This window comes from Aedes albopictus, chromosome 2, assembly GCF_035046485.1.
Source record: "Aedes albopictus strain Foshan chromosome 2, AalbF5, whole genome shotgun sequence".
Taxonomy (NCBI): Eukaryota; Metazoa; Arthropoda; class Insecta; order Diptera; family Culicidae; genus Aedes; species Aedes albopictus.
The window spans coordinates 458,918,920-458,941,667 of NC_085137.1; the positions used below are offsets into that span (position 1 = coordinate 458,918,920).

At 40.7% G+C, this 22,748-nt stretch overlaps 1 protein-coding gene, 1 long non-coding RNA gene and 2 other non-coding genes across 5 annotated transcripts in view; all 4 read left to right on the top strand.

The window, feature by feature from the left end:
* LOC109418953 (GATA zinc finger domain-containing protein 10) overlaps positions 1-22,748 on the top strand; it is a 567,982-nt gene that overhangs the window by 384,221 nt on the left and 161,013 nt on the right. The gene's annotated exons all lie outside the window — the stretch shown is intronic.
* Trnan-guu (transfer RNA asparagine (anticodon GUU)) lies at positions 5,959-6,032 on the top strand. Its single transcript has one exon. It is a non-coding gene; the product is annotated as a tRNA-Asn (tRNA).
* LOC134287414 (uncharacterized) lies at positions 13,110-14,144 on the top strand. The gene is made up of 3 exons (XR_009997292.1): positions 13,110-13,824; positions 13,907-13,973; positions 14,032-14,144. It is a non-coding gene; the product is annotated as an uncharacterized LOC134287414 (long non-coding RNA).
* Trnan-guu (transfer RNA asparagine (anticodon GUU)) lies at positions 16,347-16,420 on the top strand. The gene has a single exon. It is a non-coding gene; the product is annotated as a tRNA-Asn (tRNA).

Here is a 22,748-nt window from a genome sequence, read left to right on the forward strand (position 1 = left end):
GAGTAAGTTTGGAGCAAATAAAGTGAGTAACAACTAAGATTGAAGAATGTGATTGGCTAGAGAATTTTGAACAAAAGCGAGGGACTCTGAATTTGTGACAAAAGTGAGTCTAAAGCTAGTCAGATGTAGTGGAAACTGAGCTGAGGGTGAGTCGTGAGGATTTGGAATGAAAATTAAGATAAAGTTAAGAATTATAAAGCATTGAGTCTAGAGCGAGTTTTGCTCTGAACTCACTCTTGGCACAATCAAGTATAATAAAAGTGAGTAGAAAGAGGAAATCTTCACCAAGTCAAGAGAGGAAGAAGAATGTGAGCTGAAAATGAGTCGCTACAAACTGTGTCGTGAGGATTGGAATGAACCTTAAGAAATTTGAGAATTATAAAACAATGAGTCAAGACCGAGTTTTGCTCTGCACTCACTCCTCACACAATCAAGTAGGATTCAAGTGAGCCACGAGGTAAAATGAAAAAGATCTGAAAATGAATAGCCAGAAAATGAGAAGTTGTAAATAGAGATGCGATTAAAGTGAAACGAGAATCATTAACAGCGAATGTGAGCCATCATTGGATAATGAGAAAACAAGAAATGAGTCGTGAGGTGTTGATACAGACGAAAGTGAGTTAAGTCTCACTAGTGCCTAAGTGAGTACGGTAAAGCGAGTCCTTAAGAACGTAGCTTACTTGAGTGAGGATCGCAGTGAGTCTGGAGGGATTGATTGTGAATCGAGAACCATTGAACAAAGAGCCAGGAGCCAAGACTTGACTATTGCAAGTAAATGAGGGATACGACAAAGTTAGTCATGAGGAAATGCGCCATTATCCGTGAAAATGGAAAACGAACTGAAAGTGAGTCGCCAGATATTGTGAATAGACATGGTACGAGAGTGAATCGAGAATCATTGAGATAAGCGAATGTGAGCCACTATTGGATAGTGAGAAAAATGAGTCGTGAGGTGTTGATATGGATGAAAGCAAGTTAAGTCTAACGAGTGACTCACGAAGTGAATACGATAGCGTGAGGCGTTAAGATCGTAGCTTACTTCGGTGAGGATCGCAGTGAGTCTGGAGGAAATGATTGGGAATCGAGAACCATTGAATAAAGAGCCAAGAACCATGCAAGTAAATGAGAGTGAGTTTCGACAAAGTTGATCATGAGGTAGTGCGCCATTATCCGAGAAAATGGAAAACGAGCGTAAAGTGAGTCGCCAGATATTGAGAATGGAAAAAGGGTGAACCGAGAATCATTGAATAATAAGCGAATGTGAGCCATCATTGGATAATGAGAAAACGAGAAATGAGTCATGAGGTGTTGATACAGACGAAAGTGAGTTAAGTCGCACTAGTGAGTTGCTTAGATCATTGCTCACTTGGGTGAAGATCGTAGTGAGTCTGGATGGATTGATTGTTAATCGAGAACCATTGAATGAAGAGCCAAGAGCGAAGACTTACTAGAGGAGCAAGTAAATGAGAGTGAGTTTCAAAAAAGTTAGTCATGAGAAATTGAAATGACGGCAGGAGTAGGTAAAGAAACTATTCATTATAAGTCAATACTTAGTCCAGAACAAATCAAAAGCAAATACAACGTGACCTAAAAGTAAATCGTCAAAGGAAGTGCGTGCTGGAGATTTTGGATAGACTGATAGCGAGAAGATAAACATTAGATCATGAGTCAAGACTGAGTGTAGAACAAGTCCGGAGTGAGTAGAGTGAGAGCTGAAGAAAAGTAGCACGAAGTGGATTAATGAATCAAGAGCAAATGAAGAGAGCTGTCGTGGAAACGCTAGATGTGAATTTGAGCCATCTTCGGATAGTGAGTCGAAGATGAGTCTTAAGCATGTCAAGAGTGATTAGAACGTGAGATAAGTGTGCGCTACGAAAAAGTGAGTCGTGAAGCATGAGAAATGAAATTGTAAGGAATTGCGGTGGGGATTGTGAATCGAGAACGATTTGATATAAAGCCAAGAGCCTAGACCTACTGGGGCAAGAGCTTCATGGCCGAGATGTGAGTGAGTTGCGATAGAATGAATCATGAACAATTGAGATGAGATGGGAGTAAGGAGAGAATCATTGAACAATGAGTCCAGAATAAGTCTAGAGCACATAAAAGGTAAATCAAACATGAGTTAAAAGTGAGTTGCAAGAAAGTTAGCGCTGAAGAGTTTGGATGGGTTGACAGTGAGTAGATAAAGACTACGTTTAGAGCAAGTCGAGAGTAATAAAAATGTGAGGTGAAGAAAAACAGCAAGGAGGCTTAGCAGAGTTTCTTTGGATAATGAATACAGAGTAGTCAAGAGTAAATATGAAACATGGGGACATTAGTGAATAATGAGTTCAGGACAATTCCAGAGCCAATGAGAAGAAGACGATATGTATGTGAATTGTGAGAAAGTGAGTCGTGATATATTAAGATTGAACGAGAGTAAGTTGAGACTTACTAGAACACGCTAATAGTGAGTGGAATGTGAACATAAAGTGAGTCGTGAGTAATCAGGGTGGATCAATTGTTAAATACAGAATCAGTAGGTAAGTCAAGAATAAGTCTAGAACAAATCGAGGCTAACGATAAAATGAATGAAAGAGATTCAGAAAAGAGTCGTGTGATATAAAAGGGAGTCGATAATCATTGGAGAACGATGCAAGAGTTTATACAGAGCAAGCAAAGAGTGAGGAGAAAGCAGCCTGAAAATAAGTCACAAGAGAGTGACTGGCTAAGTTGAAACTAAGTTGACAGTCAGACAGTGAGAATATAATCATTGGATAATGGAGAGACGTATAATGCAGGAAACAGAAAGCAGAGAGAGCAGAGGCGATTGAACGGAGAACTCGATGTACACAGCGCAAGGAGTAACTTTCACGCAGCGATCGAAAAGACAAAAGATTTCATGCAAACTTGTGTGAAAATTCACGCAAATTTGTGTAACACCGGATCAGCACATTTTTTGTGTTGATCCTGTCGTACACAAATATGAGTGAAAAATGCTTTGTCTTTTCGCAAGTTACTCATGCGCTGTGTAAATTCGTTTAAGGGTGTGGAGCAACAGAGAAAACAGAGAGAACAGCAAGAACAGAGAGTACAGAGACAACAAAGAAAACCGAGAGATCTGAGAGAACCGAGAGTACAGAGAGCACAGAAAGAACAGAGAGAACAGAGAAAATCGAGAGAACCGAGAGAACCGAGAGAACCGAGAGAATCGAGAGAACCGAAAGAACCGAGAGAACCGAGAGAATCGAGAGAATCGAGAGAATCGAGAGAATCGAGAGAATCGAGAGAATCGAGAGAATCGAGAGAATCGAGAGAATCGAGAGAATCGAGAGAATCGAGAGAATCGAGAGAATCGAGAGAATCGAGAGAATCGAGAGAATCGAGAGAATCGAGAGAATCGAGAGAATCGAGAGAATCGAGAGAATCGAGAGAATCGATAGAATCGAGAGAATCGAGAGAATCGAGAGAATTGAGAGAATCGAGAGAATCGAGAGAATCGAGAGAATCGAGAGAATCGAGAGAATCGAGAGAATCTAGAGAATCGAGAGAATCGAGAGAATCGAGAGAATCAAGAGAATCGAGAGAATCAAGAGAATCGAGAGAATCGAGAGAATCGAGAGAATCGAGATAATTAAGGGAACCGAGAGAACCGAGAGTACAGAGAGAACAGAGAGAACACAGAGAACAGAGAGAACACAGAGAACAAAGAGAATAGAGAGAACCGAGAGAACCGAGAAAACAAAGAGAATAGAGAGAAGTGTAGAATTAGCATAAGTTAAAATACACAAAAATGAAAACAAAAAAGAGAATAGAGAGAACAGAGAACAGAGAGAACAGAGAGAACAGAGAGAACAGAGAGAACAGAGAGAACAGAGAGAACAGAGAGAACAGAGAGAACTGAGAGGACAGAGAGGACCGAGAGAACCGAGAGTACAGAGAGTACAGAGAGCACAGAAAGAACAGAGAGAACCGAGAGAACCGAGAGAACCGAGAGAACCGAGGAAACTGAGAAAACCGAGAACCGAAAGAACCGAGAGAATCGAGAGAACCTAGAGAACCGAGAGAATCGAGAGAACAGAGAGAACATAGAGTACAGAGCGAACACAGAGAACACAGAGAACAAAGAGAATAGAGAGAACAGATAGTACAGAGAGAACAGAGCGAACAGAGATAACAGAGAGAACCGAGCTAACCGAGAAAACAGAGAGAACAGAGATAACAGAGATAACAGAGAGAACAGAGAGAACAGAGAGAACAGAGAGAACAGAGAGAACAGAGAGAACAGAGAGAACAGAGAGAACAGAGAGAACAGAGAGAACAGAGAGAACAGAGAGAACAGAGAGAACAGAGAGAACAGAGAGAACAGAGAGAACAGAGAGAACAGAGAGAACAGAGAGAACAGAGAGAACACCCAAGTAACACACATGTTATATATTAGTTGCGACAGCGCAAGTTTTGGTTGTATAGAAGTTAATTCTACGTAATTCTAACATTGTGTTAAAATAACGTCTAATAAACTTCTATACAACCAAAACTTGCGCTGTCGCAACTAATATATAACATGTGTGTTGCTTGGGCAGAGAGAACAGAGAGAACAGAGAGAACAGAGAGAACAGAGAGAACAGAGAGAACAGAGAGAACAGAGAGAACAGAGAGAACAGAGAGAACAGAGAGAACAGAGTGATCAGAGGGAACAGAGAGAACAGAGAAAACAGAGAGAACAGAGAGAACAGAGAGAACAGAGAGAACAGAGAGGACAGAGAGAACAGAGAAAACAGATAGAACAAATAGAACAAAAAGAACAGAGAGAACAAAAAGAAAAAAGGACAGAGTGGACATATAGAACACAGAGAACAGAAAGAGAAGAATATAGAAAACAGTAGACTGTTGCCCCCTACTAACACCTCTGCTCAACATTCGAAAATTACATCGTTTGATGTTGCACACTTCCTCACCGTGTACATATCCGATGCAAGATGCATCTCGGACACTGCATCAAACCACCAACCAACCGACCTGACCAGCCTCAGCCAGATCGGCGCAATGACGTAGTTCAAACATCACACCGACCGACTGGCTGACTGAAAGTTCCTTGACGGAATGGGGTCAACTCGACCTCCACCGGACGGACCAGGTCTCGCTCGTCCCTTGGAACGGCCGGCCGAGGGGCGTACGCCGCAGGCCGGCAGAACCTTGACTCTGATCTAATAAAGTCCGCGTGAATCACTCAAGCAGTCAAGCAATAATATGCAAAAACTACATAGGATGCACCAAGCTCTCGGTCTCTGCGCAGGGTTTGAGAAAAGTGCAGCCGGGGCACCTACCTATTTTCAGAACTGCGAGTATAGATCACACGAGGACGCGGGGACTTCCCGTACCCGTGCTCGACTCATCATCAATCTAGAGGTAGGTACGTACTGCTGCAATGCAATTCCGTCCACGAGTGCGGAATTAATCAGGGAGACGCATAGATGCAACTGAGGCGAGTGCGATCTACGCTCTGCTCTGCTCTGCTGGAGTGAGTTGGTTGGAGGTTAGTTGTCGGTGCGAAAGCAAAAGATTTATTTATATAGAAGGAAAAAAGGGTAATTTTAGTTGCACCAGCAATGAGGCCAGGAAGTGCGTGTCGACTTTGTGGCTTGAAGACTCGTCGGAAAGTGCAGCGACAGTCAGTTTTGATTAATTTGACAAGCTGCTCAAGTGAGTGAGTGAGCGGCGGTTTCAAGTTTATGAGCTCAAAAGCAGGCCATTTCGGGCGGGAAACTGGAACTGGAGTTGAGGAAGTGAGTCATTTGATGGTTTTGAAACCGTGTCAGCTTAATAATTCTGACATATCGATTTCGTGCAATATTAACAGAGATGACGCACTGTTTCTCCATCAGTAACACAGAGGACTCAAAAACTCAAATTCCAATCTTATCAAAAGTCATAGAAAAACATCGTTGATAACTGGAATGCGATCAATTCCTGCCAAGAGCCTTCGTGGCGCAATCGGTTAGCGCGTTCGGCTGTTAACCGAAAGGTTGGTGGTTCGAGTCCACCCGGGGGCGATTGTTCTTGCTACTTTATCAGGCTGAATACGTGGAAACGTCCAGAGCTCTCACCCATAAGTCCACATATTACTACATGCTAACTGGGGATACAGTGGTCATTAAGTAAAATTAAGATTTGGAATGAGCTCACCAATTCGGTACTTGATATATGTACATACACATTCAAGTGCAAGAGCGTCCGCTCGCTACGATGCAGCTTTCGTTAGCTGAAATAAGCCGATAGTGAAAAATTTAAGTCTGAATTGATTCGAAAATGTATCATTATACCAAAGAACAAATTGGTGAGCTCGTTTTATGTTATTATTTTATTTTATTGCATTGACAAATCGAGGAAAATATTTTCGCAACTCATCACAGCAGTGAAACGCAATTAAAAAAAGCTATAAAAACCATTCATCAACGAATCACTATGAAGTTGAACGACACCTAGTGATCCAGTCACCGTGTTCGCAAGCCGCCTCCGGGGCCAGAGCCACAATTGGTTCACTCAGTCACCGGGTTTTTCTTTCACTTTTCACTAGGTCTAACGTATGTTACCCAGCTCGAATACCACTCCTCTCCCTTCTCTTCATCCTCCAAATTCGTCTCTAAGACGGAAAACAAGTGAGAGTGATCCGTACACCCCACAACCGTCTATCGTCGTCATCCATCCATCCACCCATCGATGCGATGGATGAGAAGTCGCTTTGGTGGTGCATCGTGCATCATAGACGCAGCCCGTACCAGTGTACCATGTAATGACATGAGAGACGAGACGGGAGTCTCGTTTTTCATGGCCAATTGTGGCAATAGAAAATGAAAATCTCTCCGCTTCGTCGGACCTCTCTTCGTCTGTCGACGGGGCTGCTGCATCTGCAGCAATTTTATTGCAAACCTGCATGTGCACTGCACATGTGCACATATGCACATGTACCCCTCTCGCAAAGTAGCGCGATAGATGAAGCGAGTTAGCTACTTGATTTTTCCATGTTGGTGATGATTTCTCCCATCATCGTCGTTGTCGTCGCCGTCGCCGAACGTCTTCATATCAGAAGAATGGAAACTTTCGATTTCCTTTCCCTTCGGCTGGTCGGATGGCTGGCTGGTTAAGGTTGATGGTGTCGATATGTAGTAGATTGTCACCCGATGACGACAACATCGCTGGCTGCTGCACTGGCTGCCACAATAACAAAACCCGTAATTGAAAGGAAAAGTGTTTGATGAAGGGTTTTTTTTTCTGCGAATAGGAAATTTTGATTGATTCACCTACAACCACAAGAATTCTTTCTGGGATTCTTCAAGAATTCCTTCTGGAATTCTTCAATAATTCCTTCTGGAATTCTTCAAAAATTCCTTCTGGAATTCTCCAAGAATTCCTTCTGGAATTCTCCAAGAATTCCTTCTGAAATTCTTCAAGAATTCCTTCTGAAATTTTTCAAGAATTTCTTCTGGAATTTCGTCAAAAATTCCTTCAGGAATAAGTCAAGAATTGCTTCAGCAATTCTCCAAAAAGTCCTTCTGGAATTCTCCAAAAATGCCTTCTGGAATTCTCCAAGAATTCCTTCTGGAATTTTCGAAGAATTCCTTCTGGAATTCTCCAAGAATTCCTTCTGGAATTCTCCAAGAATTCCTCCAGGAATTCTCCAAGAATTCCTTTTGGAATTCTCCAAGAATTCCTTCTGGAATTCTTCAAGAATTCCTTCTGGAATTTTCCAAGAATTCCTTCTGGAATTCTCCAAAAATTCCCTCTGGAATTCTCCAAGAAATCCCTCTGGAATTCTCCAAGAATTCCCTCTGGAATTCTCCAAGAAATCCCTCTGGAATTCTCCAAGAATTCCCTCTGGAATTCTCCAAGAATTCCCTCTGGAATTCTCCAAGAATTCCCTCTGGAATTCTTCAAGAATTCCCTCCGGCATTCTCCGAGAATTCCTTGTGGAATTCTCCAAGAATTCCATCGGATATTCTCCAAGAATTCCTTCTGGAATTTTCCAAGAATTCCTTCTGGAATTCCTTAAGAATTCCTTCTGGAATTCTCCAACAATTCCTTCTGGAATTCTCCAACAATTCCGTCTGGAATTCTCCAACAATTCCGTCTGGAATTCTCCAAGAATTCCGTCTGGAATTCTCCAAGAATTCCGTCTGGAATTCTCCAAGAATTCCGTCTGGAATTCCCCAAGAATTCCGTCTGGAATTCTCCAAGAATTCCGTCTGGAATTCTCCAAGAATTCCGTCTGGAATTCTCCAAGAATTCCGTCTGGAATTCTCCAAGAAGTCCGTCTGGAATTCTCCAAGAATTCCGTCTGGATTTCTCCAAGAATTCCGTCTGGAATTCTCCAAGAATTCCTCCAGGAATTCTCCAAGAATTCCTCCAGGAATTCTCCAAGAATTCCTCCAGGAATTCTCCAAGAATTCCTCCAGGAATTCTCCAAGAATTCCTCCAGGAATTCTCCAAGAATTCCTCCAGGAATTCTCCAAGAATTCCTCCAGGAATTCTCCAAGAATTCCTCCAGGAATTCTCCAAGAATTCCTCCAGGAATTCTCCAAGAATTCCTCCAGGAATTCTCCAAGAATTCCTCCAGGAATTCTCCAAGAATTCTTCCAGGAATTCTCCAAGAATTCCTCCAGGAATTCTCCAAGAATTCCTCCAGGAATTCTCCAAGAATTCCTCCAGGAATGCTCCAAGAATTCCTCCAGGAATTCTCCAAGAATTCCTCCAGGAATTCTCCAAGAATTCCTCCAGGAATTCTCCAAGAATTCCTCCAGGAATTCTCCAAGAATTCCTCCAGGAATTCTCCAAGAATTCCTCCAGGAATTCTCCAAGAATTCCTCCAGGAATTCTCCAAGAATTCCTCCAGGAATTCTCCAAGAATTCCTCCAGGAATTCTCCAAGAATTCCTCCAGGAATTCTCCAAGAATTCCTCCAGGAATTCTCCAAGAATTCCTCCAGGAATTCTCCAAGAATTCCTCCAGGAATTCTCCAAGAATTCCTCCAGGAATTCTCCAAGAATTCCTCCAGGAATTCTCCAAGAATTCCTCCAGGAATTCTCCAAGAATTCCTCCAGGAATTCTCCAAGAATTCCTCCAGGAATTCTCCAAGAATTCCTCCAGGAATTCTCCAAGAATTCCTCCAGGAATTCTTCAGGAATTCTCCACGAATTCCTCCAGGAATTCTCCACGAATTCCTCCAGGAATTCTCCACGAATTCCTCCAGGAATTCTCCACGAATTCCTCCAGGAATTCTCCACGAATTCCTCCAGGAATTCTCCACGAACTCCTCCAGGAATTCTCCACGAATTCCTCCAGGAATTCTCCACGAATTCCTCCAGGAATTCTCCACGAATTCCTCCAGGAATTCTCCACGAATTCCTCCAGGAATTCTCCACGAATTCCTCCAGGAATTCTCCACGAATTCCTCCAGGAATTCTCCACGAATTCCTCCAGGAATTCTCCACGAATTCCTCCAGGAACTCTCCATGAATTCCTCCAGGAATTCTCCACGAATTCCTCCAGGAATTCTCCACGAATTCCTCCAGGAATTCTCCACGAATTCCTCCAGAAATTCTCCACGAATTCCTCCAGGAATTCTCCACGAATTCTCCAAGAATTCCGCCAGGAATTCTCCAAGAATTCCTCCAGGAATTCTCCAAGAATTCCTCCAGGAATTCTCCAAGAATTCCTCCAGGAATTCTCCACGAATTCCTCCAGGAATTCTCCACGAATTCCTCCAGGAATTCTCCACGAATTCCTCCAGGAATTCTCCACGAATTCCTCCAGGAATTCTCCACGAATTCCTCCAGGAATTCTCCACGAATTCCTCCAGGAATTCTCCACGAATTCCTCCAGGAATTCTCCACGAATTCCTCCAGGAATTCTCCACGAATTCCTCCAGGAATTCTCCACGAATTCCTCCAGGAATTCTCCACGAATTCCTCCAGGAATTCTCCACGAATTCCTCCAGGAATTCTCCACGAATTCCTCCAGGAATTCTCCACGAATTCCTCCAGGAATTCTCCACGAATTCCTCCAGGAATTCTCCACGAATTCCTCCAGGAATTCTCCACGAATTCTCCAAGAATTCCGCCAGGAATTCTCCAAGAATTCCTCCAGGAATTTTCCAAGAATTCCTCCAGGAATTCTCCAAGAATTCCTCCAGGAATTCTCCAAGAATTCCTCCAGGAATTCTCCAAGAATTCCTCCAGGAATTCTCCAAGAATTCCTCCAGGAATTCTCCAAGAATTCCTCCAGGAATTCTCCAAGAATTCCTCCAGGAATTCTCCAAGAATTCCTCCAGGAATTCTCCAAGAATTCCTCCAGGAATTCTCCAAGAATTCCTCCAGGAATTCTCCAAGAATTCCTCCAGGAATTCTCCAAGAATTCCTCCAGGAATTCTCCAAGAATTCCTCCAGGAATTCTCCAAGAATTCCTCCAGGAATTCTCCAAGAATTCCTCCAGGAATTCTCCAAGAATTCCTCCAGGAATTCTCCAAGAATTCCTCCAGGAATTCTCCAAGAATTCCTCCAGGAATTCTCCAAGAATTCCTCCAGGAATTCTCCAAGAATTCCTCCAGGAATTCTACACGAATTCCTCCAGGAATTCTCCAAGAATTCCTCCAGGAATTCTCCAAGAATTCCACCAGGAATTCTCCAAGAATTCCTCCAGGAATTCTCCAAGAATTCCTCCAGGAATTCTCCAAGAATTCCTCCAGGAATTCTCCAAGAATTCCTCCAGGAATTCTCCAAGAATTCCTCCAGGAATTCTCCAAGAATTCCTCCAGGAATTCTCCAAGAATTCCTCCAGGAATTCTCCAAGAATTCCTCCAGGAATTCTCCAAGAATTCCTCCAGGAATTCTCCAAGAATTCCTCCAGGAATTCTCCAAGAATTCCTCCAGGAATTCTCCAAGAATTCCTCCAGGAATTCTCAAAGAATTTCTCCAAGACTTCCTCCAGAAATTCTCCAAGAATTTCTCCAGAAATTCTCCAAGAATTCCTCCAACAATTCTCCAAGAATTCCTCCAGGAAATCTCCAAGTATTTCTCCAGGAATTCTTCAAGAATTTTTCCAGGAATTCTCCAAGAATTCCTTCTGGAATTCTCCAAGAATTCCTTCTGGAATTCTCCAAGAATTCCTTCTGGAATTCTCCAAGAACTCTTTCTGGAATTCTCCAAGAATTCCTTCTGGAATTCTCCAAGAATTCCTTCTGGAATTCTCCAAGAATTCCTTCTGGAATTCTCCAAGAATTCCTTCTGGAATTCTCCAAGAATTCCTTCTGGAATTCTCCAAGAATTCCTTCTGGAATTCTCCAAGAATTCCTTCTGGAATTCTCCAAGAATTCCTTCTGGAATTCTCCAAGAATTCCTTCTGGAATTCTCCAATAATTCCTTCTGGAATTCTCCAAGAATTCCTTCTGGAGTTCTCCAAGAATTCCTTCTGGAATTCTCCAAGAATTCCTTCTGGAATTCCTTCTGGAATTCATTCTGGAATTCTCCAAGAATTCCTTCTGAAATTCTCCAAGAATTCCTTCTGGAATTCTCCAAGAATTCCTTCTGGAATTCTCCGAGAATTCCTCCTGGAATTCTCCGAGAATTCCTCCTTGAATTCTCCGGGAATTCCTCCTGGAATTCTTCTTCGAATTCTCTGAGAAATCCTCCTGGAGTTCTCCGGGAATTCCTCCTGGAGTTCTCCGGGAATTCCTCCTGGAGTTCTCCGGGAATTCCTCCTGAAATTCTTCGGGAATTCCTTTTGGAATTCTCCGGGAAATCCCTCTGGAATACTCTGGGAATTCTTTCTGGAATTCTCCGGGAATTCCAAGCTAGTCGCTTGGAACATTGTGCCAAAAGGTGCCAAGCACACCGTCTTATACGCTATGTGGCACACCGAGGCACTCTGAGGCACAATTTTGACACATGAGTTTGGGTGAAAAAACAAGGCAACCATGTGCATTTGACCTGCAAAATGAAAACAAACAGTTGGTTGTCTTGGTAGTTGCCTAGCAAATTCTGAATCATCAAGCAGTGGCACTTCGGGGCACACTGAGGCACAATTCAATACCCGGTGGCACACTGAAAATAATTGGCGCAAGTAAAGATGTGTTCAGTGACTCCCCCTTGGGGAATTCCTTCTGGAATTCTCCGGGAATTCCTCCTGAAATTCTTCTTGAATTCTTATTCGAATTCTCTGAGATATCCTCCTGGAGTTCTCCGGGGATTTCCCTGGAGTTCTTCGGGAATTCCTCCTGAAATTCTTCGGGAATTCCTTCTGGAATTCTCCGGGAAATCTCTCTGGAATACTCTGGGAATTCCTTCTGTAATTTTCCGGGAATTCCTTCTGGGATTCTCCGGGAATTTCTCCTGGAATTTTCCGGGAATTCCTTTTGGAAATCTCCCGGATTTCTTACTGGCAATTCCTCCTCCTAAAATTATCCAGAAATTCCTCCTAGACTTCTACAGAAGTTACTCCTGTAATTCTCCAGGAATTCCTTCTGGTATTCTTCGGAATTTCCACCTGGAATTCTCCAGGATTTTTCTGGAATTCTGTAGGAATTCATTTCACTAATTCTGCAGAAATTCCTGCTGGATTCCTAATCTAATTTCCTAGAATTCTTCCCAAATTATTCAGGAATACTTTCTGGACTCCTAGTAGAATTTGCCAAGATTTCCTTGTGGAATTTTCCTTCTGAATTTCTACTGATACGCAAGCGTGAAGCGAGGTGAATATACGGAACCCTGGCTCCTTCAGCCAACGTGTATTGTTGAATTTAACTACAGAATCTTGTGGTTGTGGAAAATTCAGTTTGTTATTTTGGTTTGATCAAACCGTGGCTAGTACACATTGTTTTTCTTCATGTATACACTGAAGTTTTTTTTTACTTCGGATTTGGAGGAGGTATACGACTGGGAGGAAATGTTGAACTGTTGTGGCTTTCTCAGTCTAAGAGCATTGAAACGGCTAGTTTGGCATAGCCCGACGTTTCGGTCCCGTGTATTGGACCTTTTTCAAGGGATAACTAAAAATGATATGCAACATTAGAACATAGACACATTACATATATACACTAAACATACGCAGTCAACCGAAGTCCAAGCAACCGCCGCAACATACAAATCGCTTCCAAACATCCCAACACTAACACCGTCGATCATCGGAATCCTGAAAAAAGATTACTCGTTAGTTAAAATTGCCACTAAAACAGAAAAGAGTGTCAAAACTCTTCTAAGACCAGTCAAAGACCCAGTCCCTCAGCTAGATCAAAATAACATTGTTTACAGCATTCCCTGTACAGACTGCGATAGGGTTTATATTGGCATGACCACCAACCAGCTCAAAAAGCGATTAAGTGGTCATAGATCCAATATAAACAAACTAACACAATCCAACATTGATGTAGAACAAGCAAAAACTGCATTGATCAAACACATGATTGAGGAACAACACACTTTTAACTTGGAAGGCACGAAAATAGTCGATCGTACATTCCGGTCCACAGCCTTACCAATGTTAGAAATGTGTCATATCCAGAACACACCACACACAGTAAATTTCCGTACAGATGTAGATAGCTTGCACACTACTTACGCAGGGATTCTACACACAGTGAAAAGCACACTCACTGGCCGAAAACAATCCCGCCGTAATACACAGCATTTAGCAGTCGACACTACCAATCATACCGAATAGCCGATCAAACGATAGCCGCCATGATTCAAACCTACAGTTAATGTTAGATAGATGTATGTCGCTCGCTGTTATCTGTAGTGTGCAGTGCAAGTTGTCCCAAAAAGATCAAGAAAAATTTATGTGTTTTATGTTAAATGTGAGTCGATGATAATTGTTACCATGTAGATAGTCAGTTCGATAATTTTAGCATTTTTAATAACATTCTTTGTACAAATTAGGGCATTACAAGAAGCTCCAACTCTCAAACTGCATTCAAAAACCGCATAACGAGAGACGGTTGACTGCGTATGTTTAGTGTATATTTGTAATGTGTCTATGTTCTAATGTTGCATATCATTTTTAGTTATCCCTTGAAAAAGGTCCAATACACGGGACCGAAACGTCGGGCTATGCCAAACTAGCCGTTTCAATGCTCTTAGACTGAGAAAGCCACAACAGTTCAACAGTTTTTTTTACGACGGTAATGGTCCCGCGTAAAAAAAATCGCGTAAAAAAAACCGCGTAAAAAAACCGCGTTATTTCAAGACCCGTCGTAAAAAAAACCGCGTTATTTCAAAAAACGTCGTAAAAAAAAGTCAAGTCACGTTAGATGTGGTGCTGACTATTTTACGCGTGTTTTTGAAAAAACGCGGATTTTTTTTACGACGGTTTTTGAAATAACGCGGTTTTTTTTTACGACGGGTCTTGAAATAACGCGGTTTTTTTTTAGGACGGACCGCGTAAAAAAAACCGCGTAAAAAAACCGCGTAAAAAAAACCGCGTAAAAAAAACTTCAGTGTACATGGTTTGACAGTTGGCACTACTGAAAGCATAACCCTTGAAGTTAAGATAAAACAGTAATACCTTTCATAAATCGCTCATAAATCTAAAATGGTAAAAACGTTAGTCTTGTGTGGAAAACTACTTTCCGACCAAGACCAGTAGCAGCAGCAATCAATTGTTGTTCGCACTCTCGCGCCACGCCGGGAAGTGAGAGTTTACAGGAGATAAAAATGATGATCCACTATCAAACGACGGCCACCTTTCGTCAGATCCCCCTGTCCGCCCCCCTCCACCCGTCAGCAATTAATAATCAGATGATAATGAAGTGGTGGAAGCACACCGAAGAGCGATTAATGATGGATGTTCTTCCCTTGTACGGACACAACAAGGCACGCGTTCCAACAGCAAGCAACATCGAACGCTTTAATCAACATTCATAGTAGGCTGGGTACTTTGTCGTCGCATAGCTACAAGGTAAAAGTTTTCCCCGCTTGGGAGTGCTGCTGTGATAAGAGAAGGCCTCCTCTTCAAGCCTCTCATTGGATTGGCAGCGCCTACTAGGTACTACACTCAAACCTCCATTTAGGTAGAATCCATTTAGGTAAAATCTATTTAGGTCCCTCCATTTAGGTAACGTTACCTAAATAGAATTTGGTTGTGTTCAGAACAGTTGGAGTACTTAAGATTGATGACGTCATATCCGGCATTAACCTATCATTCACCTGTTTTTATTTTGGCCACCAAACCCAACAAAGACCCAACAGTTGGTCAATGTTGGTCCAACAGTGGCCCAACATACGATAAAAATTTACCCGACATTGACCCGACATTCAATATTTTTCAGTCTGGCGGAATTTTGCAGGGGTTTTTTTGTGTTCCGTGCCCGGCTAGTCATTTGCATGACATTTCTCACCTGAGACCCTCCAAAACCCCCGAAAACGCCCCTAAAGTCCCTCCCCTCCTGAAACTCCCTTGGGGAACGTCCATGAATTACGTCACGCTTTGAGGGGGGAGGGGGGCTCAGCAAAGTGTCGTGGCCCATACAAAAATTTCAGAGGTCCCATACAATAAATGTGACATGGGGGTTGGGGTGCTGGAAATGGTATTTTTTTTGCGTGACGTAATTTATGGACACTCCCTTGAAAGGTCTCTGAAACTCTTCATGATCCTCTTTAAAACTCCTATTCGAATCACTCTCCCTAGTTAAACTTCTTTGCAACCTTGTACTCCATTTAGGTAATAAACTGAATCCATTTAGGTAATGAATCCATTTAGGTAAAAATTCTATTTAGGCAGTCCCGACTCATTACCTAAATGGAGGTTTTGGTGTATCTGAACAACAGATTGATAGTGTGATGCTGTGCGTAATTGTCCATCCGTGTGATCAAGGGAAAGACAACAAGTGAAGCACATTCCTTACTGCGTCACTGTCAGCCTACTAAGCTGCCAGATTGACTAAATTGGAAAGTGATGAATCTTGTTCGAAGCAATGAATGAGCTTCGGAACTCTCAAACTCACTAACAAACAATAACGTCGCGAACCACAAATCCATATGCAACGGAACAGTCACGTCGTTTGTTTTGTTATCATCATCTTGCTGGTCGTCATCCTCAGTCGCCGAAGCTAAAAGGTTTATGAGAATTGAAAATAAAAATCTATTTTTGCGAGTCGCGCCGCACGGGCACGGAAGAACGATGACGGCAAGCGGTAACGACGAAGACGACGGCCGGGAACGACGATGACGAGCTCGTCGTACGTTACGATGAATGGATAGGATGGATGGGAGAAATGAAACAAACGGGCAGTCGTTTCGCATCACTCCGTTTTACTGTGTGAGGTTCAGCAAACAGCAGCAATATGATTATGAATTGATGGGGAGTGACAGGGAAGCATCGGCCTTCGTGGCGCAATCGGTTAGCGCGTTCGGCTGTTAACCGAAAGGTTGGTGGTTCGAGTCCACCCGGGGGCGGTATGTTTTTTACTGTATTATTCTTTCCTAAAATTGAATTGATTTTTTTATGACTTAGGGTTAAAATTTACTGTACCATATGCGCTAATTCCCCTCACATCAGGATCAAAATAACCGATCATTACAGATATTCCGACTTTCCTTTACCGTAGACGTAGACTATCGATAACCAACCTTTTTAGCACTGGAAATCGAATGACTATACTAAATTTCACGTTTCAATTTCACTCCGCTTGCGAGTAGACAATTTTTGGCGTTTTGCGTACGACGAAAGCAACCGCACCAAAGCACCAGCTAGCCGAATTGTTCTTCATCACCGTTCAATTTTCACTTCGCCAGAATCACTTGTTGAACCAACCTTCAATTGACAGCCCACAAAAGCTCTGTGGCACTTCAAAATCGGAGTTCACAGCTGTAGAATGCAGCAAAAGCTGTTCAATCAATGAAATGAATCGCTTTTCCCTGTCTGCTTGTTTGCAGTGTTGACTTCGCCTAGCGAGGATGCAAGCAAATGTGGGCGTGGATTTTCTGCATACGAAACAACGTATGTCACAACCACAGAGAAAGATATCTTCGTTGCACTGTGATGGCGCACATATTATCTGGTGGGCAAAAATATTAATAGAAACATTTTGATCGTTATTCTAAAGCTACATCCATATCAATTTAAAAGCTTTCTGCTCAATCGTACTTTGAACACATTGATTCAAATCGGTCAAATCATAATTTTTGACCATCCTTTGTACCATAGTGTCACGTATAAGGTGTGCTGGGAATTGATTTCAGGTTGTGCCCAAAATAGACGTGGGCCAGACGGAAACAGAATTCGAGGGACAATTATTCAGTCTTATTATTTTAAGGAAATTGTGGACTTTTAAAGTATTTTTACATAAAATGGATGCTAATTTATAAGTTAGTAATTGATGCCAAGTTGGTCATAAGGTGTTAGGCGAGGTGCAAGAGTTAATAAGATCATTATTGATCGGTGTTTAGATACACGGGAATTATATAAAAAATCTAAATGGAATATTAGACAGCAAATAAGACATTTCAGAAAATTTCTGAGGATTTTCAGCGGGTTTCAAAGGGTTTCCTACAGATTCCGACAACACATTTCACTACACTGCTATCAGATTCAGTTTCAGTACGATTTCAGAGGCGAATTAGGATAGGACATAGTAAACTAACACATAGTTATTTGTTATCGCCATATCAGTTCGCTCCCCGATTATAAAATGTTCTGACATACAAAATATAGAGCACATATTATTGGAGCGTCATACTCTGAAAAAACTCCGATAAAAGTATCAAATATCAGACAATATGAGAAGTATCTTGAAAAATAATCCTAAACAAGAAGAAAAAGTTATAATTTTTGTGAAAAAACTTGATGTAGCCTAACTTTTGAACACATAACATAAGTGGAACTCTGACGCAAAAAGTTGATGCCTTTCCGAGTTCGTACGCTGGTATACAGGGCATCGAAATGTCAAATGCATTATAACATTATTGCCATACTATTTTTTAGCATGTATACCATTTTTCATTGCTGTGAAGTAAAACAAAGACCTCAAAGATCTAGACTGGCAGCACGTGGAGATCTAAAATAGGGCATAAATTGTAATAAACTTTGTAAATTCAAATCGAAAGTACGTTTTATGGCTTTAAATATAAAGGGAGATCGATATGTGGAACGTGGATGTGTTATTTCGAAGATTTCAATGAATTTATGACAACATTAATAAGTGGATTTCCAGCAGCTAGTTTTGCACATACCTCAGATGCCAATCTTCGTTCCTGTATTCTTTGCCAAAACTGGAATACTGGTTGGATCAGATGTTTTTTGTTTACCAAAATAAGTGACAGTTCGACGCCTTTTATGAAAGATATAACAGTTTCGCGTGCTGGAAAAGGATACAACTTTTTCCTTCGCTCTGACCATGCAGTTCCACTTATGTTATGTGTTTTGAAGGTATTATTTTATAAAGTCAGACGCGAATGACCGATAGTGGTTAAAGCGTCTATAATACAAAACAGGAGGTTTAGAAAAGGGATCCAAAACGTTTCGGACTGATTACGCTTGTAGATCCGAAGGGCTATACCACGCTATACTCAAGGGATCTCTATGGAGATACCTTGCTCAACAAACGTAATTGTTGTACACACATAAACAAACTGCTCTTAAGTATAATTTTGAAAAAATAACCCAGAATAAGCTGTTATTTAGCTATTATTGTGACTATGGTGATTAGAAATTTGTCCGCCAGATGGCGCCTAGTGCCAAAGACATTCAAACTTCTATATACAGAGATCCTGGATCCTGAAGAGGTAGAAGAGTGCAATCTTCATCAATATTGGCTAGTACTTAAAGAGCTAGCAATCTGTTGAGCTTTTAGTTGTAGATTCGTCCACTAGGTGGTGCATGTGTCAAAAACGTTAAACCTTTTTTATGTCAAAATCTATAATAGCTGGATGGATGCCGTTTTCGGCATTTTTTTCCAGACGAATCTGAACTTGTTGACAGTAGACACCTTGATTTGAATTTAGTCCCCTAGATGGCGCTCTTTGTCAAAAGCATTCAATCTCCTGTATCTCTCGATCCTGAATAGTCAGAATACTGCCGTCGTCAGTAATATTGATCAGCAGTTGGAGAGCTAGCTGACTATGGTGACCTTCACTAGGTGGCGTTAATGTCAAAAGCCATTGGAGCATAGACAAACAAACGTAACACTGGCAAAAATTCCAAGGACCACACTTTTAATGATCATTTTTTATCATTTAAATTATAACATTCGCGTTTGACATTTTACACTAGCACCTTCTGCTGGAGATATATCACAACACAGTGTGTCGTGAAACATGTCCACCAGGTGGTGACAGTGTGAACTGGGTGATTGATTTTTAAGAAAATTCTTCTAGGCGTTCTAGGCGTCTATTTGTATGTTATTGAAGCTTTTGTATCTTGAAATTCAAAACAGCTAGAATAATCTTTAAGCCATCTTCGGCAAACTTGTTGTCAGAAGCATAACTAGCTAACAAGAGATGCCTTGGCTCAAAATTCGATGGTGTCGAGTGACTAATAGTTCCAAACGCTTGTATCTAGAGATCTTGGTCAGCCAGAAGCATAATATGTCTAGTAATATCGATCAGCAGATGAAGCGTTACACCCAAAGAAATACTGACTCAGTTACTGAGTTAGTCCTAATCAGAAAATGATAAGTCTTTAGTTATTCTAATCAGCTCCAGCTAAAAGTGAGACAACTCATTGCCAATGATACTTATCGTTTTCTGAGTAAGACCAACTTAGTGACTGAGTATAAATATTTTGCAGTGTAGTTGACCGTGGTGTTAGGTTTGATATTTGTCCGTTAGACGGCCATAGTACCAAACACGTAAACCTGTTCAATAAGTTGGAGATCTAAAATCGAAATCTCGCGCTCAGTATCATACGGGCGTATCTACAATGATCGATTTCTCTTCATCGATTTTCTCTTTGGGTAATAACTTGGCCTGCAAATTATTTTTGGTTGTTTTTGTTGTTTTAGATGTTAGTCATAGTCGTCCTTCACTGAAATACACCGAGAGATCATCCGAAAATTGATCGAATTTTCCAGAATAATCCGAAGAGAAAATCGACGAAGAGAAATCGATCATTGTAGATACGCCTGTATGATACTAAACGCGAGAAATATAGACAACTCTCCACAGCGCAGAAATACTTATTTTAACCTGATACAGCTTTTTCAAATGTATCTCACGAAATACTTTTTTTTTTCGTTTCTTTTCAGGTAAGCCAATGGAAATACGACGGACTTCGAAATTCCTTAACACAGCCTGGTAAATACCTATACCCTGTTTGCATTGCACTGCACAATGGTCCAAATCAACGTTTTAGCAGGTAATAACTTCCTATCTCTGTTATCGGTTATTGTTTTGGCGTTTGGTGTCTTCAGAGAAATTGTTTGCATGTATTTGCTGCATCTTTCCAAAGAAATGATGAGGGTGGTCCTCGTATTGACTGCATATGCTATGTTTTTTATAGGAAACCAGATCGATTATATTCTTTAGCAACAAATTATCAATTTCAAGCTTTTGTTTCACGTTTTGCAAAAAACTCGTTGATGGGAAACTTGTAGGTAGTAAAAACCTACATTTTGTTTCGTAGATAATACAACACTTTAAAATTGTATAAGTTATATGTAGTTTTTCGTTTTTGAAGGAGATTTTCGGAGTCGATTTATTCCAATTTTGAAATAACGTTCTCGTGATCTTTGTGATGCCGCTTAAAGAACTTTTTTTATCGAACCAACTCCACGTCAAGGCACCATTCACCGTGGATCTAAGAGGATTCGGAGCAAATAAGGGCTGTCATTTGACACTAGTCTTATAAACATTCTTGGTGCCGCTTTTAATTGCCTTCATTATAGGTTAAAATTAAAGCAATATCCACAGAAGTAGAAAATTTTTCACAAAATTTGGTGATATAGTACAATTAGTAAAAGGTAGTAGGGTCGCCTAATTCCGTGGTAGGTCACCATTCACCGTGGTAGTAGGGACCCATTCACCGTGTATGAGAAATTTTATTCTACTTTGTTTAAAAATGATCAAAACAACCCAGCCAAGGGAATTTTCTTCGTTTAAATTCATTTCAAGTAATAACTTGCAAGATTTTATTAGAAAAACAAATGTTCAAATTTTCGATTTTTTCTAGATATATGGGACAATATGGGGCACGGTGAATGGAGACCATTGATTTTTAGGGTACCCATTCACCGTGCCTTTTTGTTTCAATTAAAAAGTACGAGTAATCGTACTTTCTTGTTAAGCTTACTTCGGTAAAGCAAAATACATACCTAATATGTGAATTTAATTGCTTCTTGGTGGAATAAAAACGTTACTACATTTAGTTTACCGCTTAAATCACCTTAGCGCAGTTTTCGTTTTTTCACTATGAATGCAGTGAACGAGCAGAAACCCGCTTCATGTAAACACACTTAAGTGTCAAAATGATACTTTTAAATGTTTCTAATGAGCGTTTTGACATGGTAACAATACATTAGTGTTGTATTGGTGAAATTGAAGGGAAATTGTCATATCATTCAATCATAATATGGAAATAATGAAAAAAATATTCGAAGGCACACGGTGAATGGAGCCCCCACGGTGAATGGCGCCTTGACGGTATAAGCATTTCATCGACATCGTTGTTTAAGTCGAACTTGCTTATTACTTGCGTCATTACTTTACATCTCCATAAAAAAAGTAAAAAATAAAAGTTCATGTAAAAGTTATGGTGAAAAATACGTTTTTGGAGGGATCACCCTAAGTCAAAACTTGAAATTGGCCTACTACGTTAAGATTAAGAGCCAAATAAAAGGTGTCAATGGCAGAGATACTCGAAATAGTATTGCCTACAGTTTTGCTGAAGAACTGGATCGCATATGACTTAAAACTTAAAAGTTCTATTCTAGATTTGCTCTACAAATGTTCTCTTCACTAACAGATAAGAACCTTACAAATGCACAGAAATTGATTCAAAAAATCATTATCAAACTCGTTCAAAAGTTTGGGGTCACCCCCTCAAAAACATGTCATTTTTTTAGGCCCATATCTCCGCCAATTTGCGTCCGATTTCAAAACCCTAGGTTTCATTCAAAAGATAATAAGTCAAAGAAACTTTGAACATGAATTAAAAGAAACTTTTTCAATAAATTTTGTATGTAAACTTAACCCAAAGTTGCCAAATTTTCTAAAAATTGAATATAAACTTACGGCAGTGTCGCTGGAAGTTGGGTCGGCCAAATTTTAAGATGAGAGCGGTAATATGACTCATTTTCTATTAGCTTTCAACTGCTTTATACAGAACTTAGCTAAAAAATCTAGAAAAAAAAGTTATTAAGTAAATTAATCCTTGATGTCATCGACCAAAAGTTTGGGGTCACCCTTCAATATGATGTATCGGCCAAAAGTTTGGGGTCACTTTCGTAAAACATGGAAAAGTGATTTGATGATATCTTCGTCATCTATAGTTCAATTTCAATTCTTCTTGGCTTACCATTTAAGTTACCGTTTACCCTCGTCAGTTTGATCGCTGCTAATCTCAACATTTTTAATTGAAAGGTTTACTTTAACCTCGCAAAAAAAAATATCATTTATATTAACAATAAGTTCACAATAATAATATGCACGAGATACTGTTTAAATCACATAATATTCAATTATTGTCAACATAAGTCACTCTCCTATAATTATTATCCATTCTATTTAAATTGATATTTTATTTCATGAGCACACATGGTCGGGGTTCTGCTAAACCGAACCAAAGATC